Source organism: Triticum dicoccoides, chromosome 7B (genome assembly GCF_002162155.2).
Source record: "Triticum dicoccoides isolate Atlit2015 ecotype Zavitan chromosome 7B, WEW_v2.0, whole genome shotgun sequence".
Lineage (NCBI taxonomy): Eukaryota > Viridiplantae > Streptophyta > Magnoliopsida > Poales > Poaceae > Triticum > Triticum dicoccoides.
Genome location: NC_041393.1, coordinates 245,084,495 through 245,096,226, shown reverse-complemented (window position 1 = coordinate 245,096,226; position 11,732 = coordinate 245,084,495).

Sequence of the window (11,732 nt, the reverse complement as noted above, 5' to 3'; positions counted from 1 at the left end):
AAACAGCTAATTATTCACGTGGCTCATCAGACATACCCACATATGTGTCTGGTTCCGGGCGTCATATTTTGCTCACTGAAGGGTCACGCTGTGCGGGCTCTAACTTTTGCATACGACCTCAGATTGGGACAATTTTTATATCACAATCGATCACTTCGACGAGACGCACAACTTGAATGTTGAAACTTTTTCCATCTGAAGCCATCTTCATTGGGTTCCTAGCCATATTTTAATCTGGTGTCGACATGAGCATCTCTGAACTTGTCATAACTTTTACATCCGAGCTCCGTTTTAGACCATCTTTATATTCATATTCATCTTCTCGAAGAGAGCCATCTCATGGTGACTTTTAATAGTAAGTTTGAATTAAGCTTGACATAGCTTCAAGCCACTCTTTATAAACGTGCCACATTTGAGCGTCAACACAATGCTTCGTCTGTTATTGTTTGGAAAGTAATTCGTGTTATTACATGACAAAAAAAATTATTTTGTGCCACATCAGTAGATGCACGGACATCACAACAGGCATGCTGACTGGATAAATATTTGAACCTAGCTATTATGAAGGAGACGCCTAGCCTGCTCTGCCTCTGCTAGCTTATTTATGGCTTCTTCCATCTCTTCTTCGGCTTGGCTGAAGAGAGCATCCGATTGCTCTTTTCGCTTCTTCAGGAACTCAGCTACATTCTCAAGGGTTGTTGCATGGTTTCTTTCAGCCTTTACTAGAGCCACGAGGACACGAACAGCTGACGGCTCCACCTGGCTTATGTGCAATCCAGCATCATCTGGGAATTTGCACCTTGTGTCTAATCCAGCATCATTAGGAAACTGGCACCTTGTGTGTAATCCAGCCTCATTTTGGAAACATGATCTTGAGGTTGACCATACTTCCCTCCTCGCAGGAACTGCATCTTGACATGAACTTACTTCTTTTTTAGATCAATACTCAGAGCAACCCAGATCCATTTAGTAGAAGCCAGATAAATAGGACTCGAAGAAGTGAATTCAAAAGGAAAATTATAAAAACAGACTACAAGCTGAGAACACCCACTTCCTACATCAAGCTAAAAACAAAAGCATTAGGACGATTAAGACTCTTCTTATTACACATAGAAGACTAGTAGGCTAAGAGAAACATAAACTACAACACATACACATCGAAGAACACGAGGCTAAACGAAAGTAATTGAAAGAGTGTTACTTACCAAAGGTCGTTTTATATGTTCGATGCAGCACCTCTTTAACTTGCCACGCTCCTTGAAGATGTCCCCAATATCCCGTGTTTGGTCTTCATTGCTCCTCTACATGTTTGCACTCGTGGTTTTAAAATCTCAACATGGCAAGAAAAATATACTACTAGTAATACTCATGCATCTTGTGGGCAACATTAAAGCACTCGTCTGCCATCTTAGAGCATCTCCAATAGAAGCGCAATGCGCGGCGCTTTAGAAAGGCGTTTACAGTGCTGAGATCGAGAAGTAGAGATAGAGAGTATAGACTAGAGAGTAGAGGATAGTTCTCAGCATAGATATAGCATAGATAGATAAAAAAATAGATAGTTCAACTACTCCTCATCGTCGGGCTCCTCCTCGGTGATGTCCTCCTCCGACGTCTCAATGTAGGCATGAAGATATCGATGTCGTCGGATTCCCAGGGTGACGCTACTCCTAGCCTCATGTTGAATTGAGTGTCCACTTTTCGCGTACGCTTGTCCTCGCAATAGGCGGCTCGCTCTTCTCTCCTCTTCTCCCTCTGCACCCTCCTTTGCGCGTAGAAATCACACTCGTTGATGATGTCCTGTGGGAAGCATTGGTGCCACAGCACCATGGCCTCCTCGTCCATCTCGGCGATGCTGAGATGATGCTCCCACCTGCGGTTGTGGCGACGATCCTCGTCGGTGATAAGCGGCGGCAAAGGCTTGAGATCATGCACCCGCTCCCGCGGCGGCACGTTGGAGAAGTTCAATGTTCTATGAGGCCACCGGAGGCGCCAAGTCGCCGCGTCGTACGCGCGTGCGGCCTTGTGGGCAGTGTTGAAATTGCCGAGGCTGAGGCGTATCCCGCGGAACCAGATCTCGGTGGAGAAGCCGCCGGAGGGGCGCGGGCAGACGCCACGGTATCCCCAAGTTTCCCGGCGATGCGGCGGCATGGTGGCGCGGCGGCGGCAAGGCGAGAAAGAGCGGGAAGAGAGTGGTGGCGAGGCACATAGCGGGGAGAGAGCGGTAGCAAGGTAGAGAGCGGTGGGAGGGTGTTGGATTTTATAAAGCGCGCTGGACGCCACGCCTCAAATCTAGCGCGTGCACGGCCGCATTTTCCCGCGCGCGCAATCCTTTCCCGACGTCCCTGTTATATCTACTCTCTTCTCTACTATTATATTTATTTATATTTAATACTTATCTCTACTTCTCTACTCTCTACTCTTTTTTTCTTTTAAAAACAGAGTTGGTGATGATGGTGTGCCTGCCATCCTGTAATATAGGTCGTCCGATTTATATCCGACTGATAGAAAGGAAACTATGTGTCAAGACCCAGATTCTATGCCACATCGGTCTAGCATGTAACACCTCATATCACTTTGCGGCCTCACGCACGATATTCCCACGGGTGTTGCCTTACCATGCCCGGTACCGTTTGCGCCTTTTGGCACATGTATATGATAGTGTCGCTAGCATCCATATGACAAATAATGGGCCGACATGGCTAGTCGTGAAACCAAAGTGGCAGTAACTTACAAGGACAGGCATACATGACCTAGCAATGAATGTGTCGGTCAACAGCGAGTGAATCCGGTCTGTTGCAGCTGGGCTAGTAGGACTCGGGAGAATCCGGGCTGTAGCAGGCTAACAGGACTCTGGTAGACACCACGTGACATTTTCCGAAGGGACAGACACATGAACGAAGAAGGACACATGCAGGCCAACCTAAGTGATCCGGAGTAGTAGCAAGCTACCAGGGCTCAGTGGAAGCACTAGGAGACATTTCCGGGTAAGAGAGGCTACTAAGGATAAACAAATAGATAGTCAGATCCCACACATAGCAATACACATTACACACATGCATAACATGCAATTATGTGATGTACAACATGGCATCACAACATAACTCAACAACTCATATAGATAAAGACTCAGAAGAGTCATCATAGCATTTATTACAAACAAGGGTCACATGATCCAACATTCAGAGCACACAATCAACAAGCGGAAGCATTACATGTCTGAGTATAGACATCTACAAATGTAAAAGGCTGAAGAGCCTGACTATCTACAACATCCGATCAAGATCGTAGCTGAGGTACAAGCTACTTGTCGAAGTCCATAGAAACTAGTAAGACCGAAGTCTCCGCTGCAAATACATAAATAAAGCAACATGAGTACAAAGGTACTCAGCAAGACTTACATCAGATCCTATCATACATGCATTTGTATCGAAAAGGTAATGTGGGTTTAGTTGCAGCAAGCCAGCTTTAACTCAGTGGCTATCCTATTCTACGACTACGAGAGCTTCTTTGAGGTGAGACAACGCACACGAGTCCACTAATCACCACACAATACGATACTATGGATTCATCCCCGTCTCCCTACGAGAAGGCCATCCATAGCACTCACACTAGTCTTGAGCATTTTAGAGTATCCACTTCAAGTTGTCTATGTACCATGTAAGCATCCAAGAAGTCCATATCCGCGGACCTGGCTATTCGAATAGATTATGTTAACCCTGCAGGGGTGTCCTTCTTCACACACGCTTTCGCCACTTACCACCATGTACACGTCATGTATCTCGGCAACCTTCAAGCGGAAGCCTGGTGAGGGTGTCGACCACGACCTGACTAACCACACAAGACCCTAGTCCAGGTTTATCGCCAATTCGGGTTCTATCCGCAAGGGAGTCCGGCCGAGGTTTCCATCACGGCCCCAAACGATGTGTACAGGGTTCCCGAGCCCACCATCCGGGTGCCACTCGGTACACCAGGCCACGTGTGCCTAGTCTGTCCCAAGCCCACCATGTCGGGTGCCACTTGGTAGAAAAATAACACTACCTACAAACACCAGAAACTAGTTGCGACTCCTGGACAGAGATCAAGTTGGTTAATAAGTCGAGAAGGGCACTTAAGCATTCCAATGTGTGGTAGTATCTAATCATTGGACAACATACACAAAACTCAGTGCTTAAGGACGGTTCCAGCGAGACAACCTACCATGTACTCTTACATGGCCTCTCACCGCTACCTTTACCAAATCGTGTTCACACACTTCACTCTCAGCATCAGAACATAGCACACTGCACTCCAATTCATTCCCAATGAATCAGACCTAACACACTCTAAGCAATATCAGGCTTGGCATGGTAGGGACACAACATGGCTTCAATCAACTCCTACACATGCTAGCGGGTTCCAACTATTTACTGTGGCAATGACAGGTCATGCAGAGGAATGGGTTCAACTACCGCAACACAAAGTAGCAATTGAATTGTTGTTGTCCTAATGCAATAACAGAGAGCAGGAGCGAGAGAGTAGGATTGTATCGGAATGAACAGGGGGGTTTGCTTGCCTAGTAGATCAATAGAGGAGGCATAGCTTCACCAAACACGTACTCTCAAGCACTCTCCGGAGCAGGACCTATCGAGAAGGAACAGTGTCGGCAATCAATACACAAGCATATGTAACAATATGATGCATGAACATGGCATTAATATGTGATGTTGCTTGAGCTAATGCAACTAGCATTCATTTGGATGAAATCCATTTGAACCAAAGATTCAAATGCATCTCCAAACTAAGCTCTTATATATGCCATTTATATGTTTTCACTTATACAGTAGGTATAAGTTGGTTTGTCATGCATGAAACTGGTACAAATGGATAGATTGAATTTTTCTGATAATTTTTCATATATAAATTATTTCAATCTGAGCTACGGTTGAATTTCTATGAATTTTTGAAGTTTATAGCAATTTCTGGATTTTCCTAATTTATTTTAATACCAGAAAATGAATAACTCCGTCAGCACTGTGTCATGCTTGCGTCAGCAAGTCAACAACGCTGACTGGATCAAACCTGACGTGTGGGTCCCAAGTGTCAGTGACTGTGGCTAATCCTAATTTAAAATAAACCTAAACTGGTTTAATTAACAGGGCTGGCCCCACGCGTCAGTGACCTAGGGTAGTCAAACCCTGGTCAGACGGGGTCAAACCCAATCAACCAGGGCTAACCCCACCGGTGACTCGACGCCGGCGAGGCCAGACGCGGCGGCGGGCTGCGGGATCGCATCTCCGGCGACCAAACTCGCGGCGAAGACCATCTGCGAGGAGTTGGTGCTTGCGCGCATCCACTGGTACCCTCCGTTTAACCAGAGATGGCCTAGATCGACGGCAGCGACCACTTGGGCGGCGGCCGGAGTTTCGCGGGGAGGGGAGAAGGGGCTACGGTGCACGACAGGGGCCGGGGTTGGCCACGTTCGTCTCCTGGAGACGTACTGACCACGGTGGCGTGCTCGGTTGCAGGTTCTCGTAGGTGTGGCTGCGGTGGCGACATGGCCGGCGGCGAGGTGCTACGGCCGTGGTGGGGGTGGGAGCTACGTCACGAGAATGGAGGAACGGGGAGAGGGGAACGGAGCAGGAGCTCACAGCGGACTTGACGGGCTTAACGGCGAGCTCGGGGATGCACTGGAGTCGGCAGGGCAGCGAAGACGATCTCCGGCGGACGGAGATGAAGATGGCGGCGATGGAGGCGCTCTAAGGCCTCCTGGGGCACGTGGCTTGACAGAGAGGTAGTCAGCGACATGGCGGAGCTTCTGAGCACGGGGAGAGGGCGAGGGCGTGGCAGTGGTCGCGGCAACGGCGAGCGGCGGTGATGGCAGCGCTCAGGCGGATCGAGAGAGAGAGAGATCCAGGGGAGGAGGGAGAATGAGAGAGAGTGAGAGGGGTGTGGGGCGGCGCGGGGAGTCGCGCGGGGCTTCCAGGCGACGAGGGAGGGGCCAGGCAGGCAGGTGGTATGGCGGTACGGCCGTGCGCGCGCGCCGGCCACACGCCTGGCAGACTGGCGCTAGGAGGATGACGACGCTGGTGGACTGGCCCAGCTGGGCCGCACAGTGCTAGGCCAGCTGAGGCGCCAGCTGGCCTGCAGCATTTCTTTCTGTTTTCTATTTCCGACATTTGTTTTAAATTAGAAAAACAATACTAAACTATTTTATTTTCTTATGCCAATTTTTGTAGAAGCTAGTGGTATTATTCCAGAGCTCCTCATCAACTATCATAATTTTTGGACAATATTATATATATATAACAATATATATCCGAAGCAAATAATTAATGGATTAATCCAAATGGCCAAGATAAATACTTATGAGCTCCTAAAAATATTAGTTTGATTTTTATCTCTGACCAATGTTTTCAGAGAGCAACATGAACATTTTCCTGGACCTTTTTGGAGCAATTTTTAACTGGGTCATTTCCAGAAATGATTTCTGAGGGTTTCACAAATGCTCATTTCAAACTTAAATGGAATTTAAACATGATGCACACATGACTAGCTAGCCTTGAGCATACCAGAACTAGGGATGTGACACTATGGCAATTTTGCAGAAAGATACCCACACCCCTCTCCAGATTTGCAAATAAGGCCTTCCCTCGTTCATCCTTTTCTCCCACAAGATAAACTACTCATACAAATGCATCTTGATGCGTGCAACGCATGGGAATCTTGCTAGTTCTAAAAAAATTCCATCATTTGCCACACTACTGGTTGCAGATGAAGAACTTACCCATGCACAACGCGATACAGGAGCGACGCACAATTACAAGCTGATATTCTGTTGGACAATGCAGGCTATAACCAATTACTTTTACGGGAACAATAGCAACCAAGAAATTTGAAGGGTAGGTATGAACAAAATTGGAACTGCACATGTACTGCTAAGTGATTCAATACACACATTACCAATCGAGGAGGAGAACGAGGGTCGCGGCAGCCTCTGTGCATCATGGGAAGCAACGGAAGTCAGTTCATTGTCCACGACGGTGGTGCTTCTGCGCTTGGCATCGGTTTCTGGGAAGCAGATCCGAGACTGTAGAAGATGGTGCCGAGGAAGAGGCTCCGTGTACGACGATGATGGTGGACCAGCTCCAGTGCGGCATACTAGGTCATCGATGAGGCAGATGTGCTGCGATGGACGAGTGCGCCGATGTAGAAGGGGGGAGCACGAAGGCTGCGGTGCCGTGGAGAGGTCTATTTTGCGATGTGGATAGAAAACGGGGAGTATTCAGGTGTACTACTCTAGGTGTCGGGGTGGGCTTGGTTGGGTAGGGTGAATCTGAAGTTACGAGAATAGCCCCCTACCAAGCGTCATTCGTAGGCCTGTTCCAACGGCTATGATGGTAACTTCCCATTGCTCGAATCAGGGTCACGGGAGATTTTCCCGCCGACCTCAAAATTTTGTGACACTGAACTCCCCGTGTGGCGTGCTGGGTGATTGGGCTAAGCAACTAGCGAGTTGTAATAGTAACTACTACTCCCTCCGTCCCATAATGTAAGACGTTTTTGACACTAGTGTAGTACTCCCTCCATTTTCATTAACTCTGCATATTAGGTTTGACCGAAGTCAAATTTCCTAAAGTTTGACCAAGTGTATAGAAAAATATAAACATTTACCATAACAAATATTTATGATGTGGAAGTACATTCAATAATGAATCTAATGGTATTTATTTGTTATTGTATATGTTAATATCTTTTGTTATAAACTTTCTGAGAGTTTACAAAACTTGACTTTGACCAATGCTAATACACGGACTTAAATAAAAACGGAGGGAGTACGCGTTTGTTTTCTTGGTTTGTAGTGAATTAATCATTTGTCGTAATTGTGAAATAAATATATTAGGCTATTGACTTCGAATGTAATGGTCTATACAATTCAATAGTTACAATCATTGTTGAATTCCAAGATATGTATGAGGTCTATAGTACTTCACATTATGCTCAAACTCACATAATCCCAGTCAAATGAGAATCTAAATGCATTTCATAGTTATTACTTTGTAGGATGCAACAAAACCAACCATAACTCTACATCATCCATTATAAAAGCAACATTTTGAACACATCCCAATGTGTGAATGAAACGTGTAGAGAGAGCTTGCGAGGATGGAGCAGATAAGGCGGGAAAGATTGTATGTATGTGGACGAAAGAGTACGAGACAAACCTAACAAGATAGAGAGAGAAAGAGAGAGGAAGAAGTTAGGTCTGTGTGAAAGATGGAGACATGTTATATACGTGAGATGCGTGTGCATCCGGATTCTGTACACATGGAAGCAGAAGAGACAACAGGTTTGATGAGAGAGCTTGAAAAACATGAATGAGAGAGGGGAAGGATCTCGTGGGTTGAGGGACTGATAATTTTGTGCAGGGGAGAGGGATTGGTAATTTTGTGCGGGAGAGATTGGGGGGAAGGAGTCATTCAACCATCGTCACATCATCCTGCTTCCAAATGGCCTCGCATTCTCTAGCGTAGTGTGGTCGCCGTCTTCGATCTCCTCGATGCCCTCTTTGAAGATTGAGGTGTTGTGCATGCTAGGGTGCAGAGAAGCACAAGCGAGAGTGTTCGCCATATAACCTTGGATGGGATGAATTGTGTGTTCGGGGGAGGGGATGTGTGTGTGCGGTGTGCGTGTTTGTCTGTGTGTGTGTGTGTGTGTGTGTGTCAGATATTGAGAGAAATCAAACCTATGGAGAGAAATGTGTGTGTATGTGATGGAAAGCTACATGCTAAATAGGGTTTTCACGAAGACATTGTGCGTGCAAGATAGAGAGCGATGTGCGGGCCTTGAGGTGGGCAGGGGTCGGGTGAGGGTGTCAAAATATGTGTGTTGATGCATGCGTTACATGTGATCGTGCGAGGGACAGACGAATCGAGAGAGATGGTTGTTGTGTTATGGCTTCTCCTCTCTCTCTCTTACACACACACACACAAGTAAAATACAAGACCATTCTCTCATGTATACACAACGTATCGGCATCTGTCTATCTCTCACTCATGCATGATCATTTGCATATTCGCACCTCTCTATGTCTCTAGCACACGCACACCGTCTTCACATTGCCCTTCCGCCACAACACACATATCGACACATACACACATTCTCTCTCAGTCACACACACAAAATCAGTACTAAAAAAACTAGGGCGCACCTAAAACGTCCAAATCCAAATAAACACGAATAGGAGCTAAATTCAAATATATGGAAATATTGTAGCATCAGGAACTTTTCCAGAAAAAAAGATGAGTAATATTCGGGGATTGTTTTCACACACACAAAAAGGTTCGGTGGATGTCCTTCGAGCGCGACATGGTGACGCACCGTTCGATCGACCGAGCGGCCGCGGTTCACGCACTTGCACAGGATTCCGTATCATGGCTGTGGCAACTAATATAAGTGCTGCCTCAGTCTAATGTTTACATGTACTAGTACGGTTTTCTTTTAAGTTTGACCAACCCTATATAAAACTAAACTAAGCTCCCATACGCGCACTCATCAATATGCCATCACCGCTGTTGCACATGCCGGCGCCCGCCTGCTTCGGCCAACAATTTCTCACCCATCACTGATGTGTCTCCGCCATCCCTATGCCATGAAGCCGAAGGCTCGCCCGCTCACATCGTCTGTAGTCCCTCCTTGTGATGCCGCGGCGCTGCCAAGCACGCGAGCAGCTGGTGGAGCCGCATCTATGCATGCAGCGTTCAAAGAGGAGGACGAGCGCGTGCTCCAGCATGCCGGCGAGGAGGAATAGCGTGTCATTGTCGTCTCCGCCCGCGCAGAGTAGGCGCACATGGTGGCTGTCATGACGGAAGCCGGTCGCGCCCGCGCCGAGCCCGCAAACTAGGTGCAGACGCGGAATCTACCTTCGAGACCTTGAATGCCACGTGGATCCTGCAATCTGAAGGAGCAATTCGGGTCAGTCAAATCTTGTGAGCCGTTGGATGCAACATGGATAGCTAGAAGGGCTTCTTCAACCTCCGAAATTGATGCACTTTTCATCTTCTCAGCCCGCCACACGCCTAACCACCTGCCGTCGCTGCCCCGCCCTCCCCTGAATCGCCTGCCACCGCCATGCTCCCGCCATCCCCGCCATCCCTTTAACCCCGGGCATGATCCATTTTTTCTAGCGAACTGCATTCCGCACCCAACACTCATAAGATAGTTCATGGGCACCCTGCCACCCTAATATAGATACTGGGATAGCTTCTCTGTCATCTTCTTCCTTCGCTCTGTCGAACTTCTTTCACAAATCGACTGACCCAAATTATACTACTAGTACGAACGTATTAAGTACAGTAGGAACACGAAGATACGAGCAGTAGTACCAACTGCAAGAAGAACAGTAGTAAGACATAGTACTAGTACTACTGTACGTACTGAAGAGTTCAAATATCAAGAAAGAACATAAAGTTCAAATAACAAGAAAGAACATAAACATAGTTCTGCTGGGGGTACTGCCACCTTACTCGGAGTCCAAGTCCACGTCCTCGACTTCGTCCTCGTCCCTCTTCCTCTTCCTCTTCACCGAGGCTTCTTTGCTTGAACCGAACACTGGGCTCTGCTTCATCATCCAACCCTTGTAGATATTTAAACAAAGGTAGGCATCCATTGCTGCATACAGGATGTGATCTTCATCTAATGTCTTCGACTCCCATGCATGAAGAAACTGGTGGTGAGGTTTCTTCAGTTTAGCATACGAAGGATCAATCATGGTTGCTCCCAGGGTCAACATTGAAGGCTGAGAGGAGGACACCAGGCTTGCCTTCTGGAGATCGAAGGGTTGGCCTACAACGAGGCCTATCCGACCCAGGGCATCCCTGTCGTTCCTAAAGTCTATAGTAACGAATTTCACTCTTTCGTCCTTGAGGAAGTTCTTAAAATCCTGGCACTCAACGTCGGCATGGCATATGTGGTAGACCAAACACACATTATGTATACAAACCTGGATCACTGTGGGCTTCTTCTTCTCTGCCTCCTTTAGAATCTTCTCTCTTTCCAGGACTATCGTGTACTCAACATCTAGCCAGCGACCCACTCATCCTTTGAACTATTGAACATGCGTAGGAAGCGAGCAAGGCATGCTTTCACCGTTGCGGATCCACATGTGTAGATGACGATGAACTCATCGTCGGTGATGGCTCTAACCTGGTACTCAGCGGCGACCATGGAGATTTGGGAGGCCATGGATTTTGGAGGAGGGTTAGGAGAAGTTGAACTGGTGTAATGTGAAAGGACGAGACGACTGGGAGCGAACTGTACCGACCAGACCTCGAACGGTCAAGTCTCTGTGCATCAGTGTCATCCCTGGATCAGTAATGCTAACACGCACAACACTCGAGGAATTATAACAGAGTGTCAATCACACACATATTACATCATGTCCTCATAAAGAGTATGATTACAAAAAAATATCATGGCTGAAGGCCATCTAAACTAGATAACTGCGGAAGCTTCAAAGGTAAATGAGTCCATTAACTCCAACGGCATAGCTGAGTGCAAAACAACGACCTATCGCACCTTATTCGTCGTCTGAGTAGTCTGCAACATAAGACGTTGCAGCCCGAAACGGGTCAGCACATGGAATATGTTGGCATAGTTACACTATAAAGCAATGATAATGCAAGAACTATATCTACATGCAATGTTTGGCTGGTGGAGGCTCTAAGTTTCATAGTTTTGAATAAAGATCAGGGGCT